Source organism: Penaeus monodon, chromosome 34, assembly GCF_015228065.2.
Source record: "Penaeus monodon isolate SGIC_2016 chromosome 34, NSTDA_Pmon_1, whole genome shotgun sequence".
NCBI lineage: Eukaryota > Metazoa > Arthropoda > Malacostraca > Decapoda > Penaeidae > Penaeus > Penaeus monodon.
In genome coordinates, this window is record NC_051419.1 from 19,824,919 (window position 1) to 19,826,020 (window position 1,102).

A 1,102-nucleotide genomic window follows, 5' to 3' on the forward strand; every position below is an offset into this window, starting at 1 on the left:
CAACAGCTTGGCTTCCGTAAACTTTGCCTATTCCTGGTCCTGAGCCCACATAGGGATTTACTAAAGGACCGGAGTGAAAATATGAATCATAATAATATTCCTAAATTTCGTGAGTTTTCGGTAAGGTTGTGACGCAGTATTGCAACACAAAATGAGTAACTTCAGTAGGAGGATGGGTATACAATTCTTAACAACAAAATGTACTAGTTAACAAAATTTTCTCTTGAGAATCAAATACCGAGAGTGTCAAAAGGGTTAGGTCATGGGCTTCTGTTGCTCATAAATAAACCTTAAGTCACTAATAAAGGTATTAATAATTTCACTGTAACATCAATTGCAGATTATACACTATCAATCTTGACGTTGACGACAAACTTAATTGAAACAAAGCATTGCGATGGTCGGTGATCGGTGCTGACTCCTGCCCCGTGTTCTGAAAGCGAAAGTGAAGACATTCAACCAAGGGTGAGCAAACATCTAGATCTAGATGTCACTTGCCATTAGATAATTGAGAAGATTACGATAACCACGTTGGTAGATTCGAACTTATGTGATTTAATCCAAACTGAAAATCCGAGACCATGCTACTCAGTTGAAAGATCAGAGATTAAAAAGACAATAACTTTATGAGTAATGGCAGAGGAGTTTCGGTTATCATAATGGACGGGAAGCCTCAAAGGGAAAATGTGCGGATAGCGAGGATGTTATAAACAAAAAATCCAGAACAGCTACTATAATGGAAGTATCTAGTGATTCCTAGACTGGATATCAGGACCAAAGTATGGAATCCAAATCTCACAAAAAATGTAATATTGCCCTAATGTCAAAACAAATGGAAGGTATTCAGTACTGGGAAAGATATTTCGTATTTCGCATAAAACTAACAGTAATGTGGAAATTTAAGGAGGGAAGAACTAGCAGTCATGATGCAGTAAGAGCTCAAAAATCCCTGCCGTGAAAAAGTCTTTTTGTTAAATGGCCAGACATATTTAACCATGACCAGTATAATATCAAGAACATATTAATCAAGTTCAGTTCCAAGCAACTGACTTAAGACGATCCATAATAGGATAAGCCGCGCTAGAATTTACACCAACAAAGT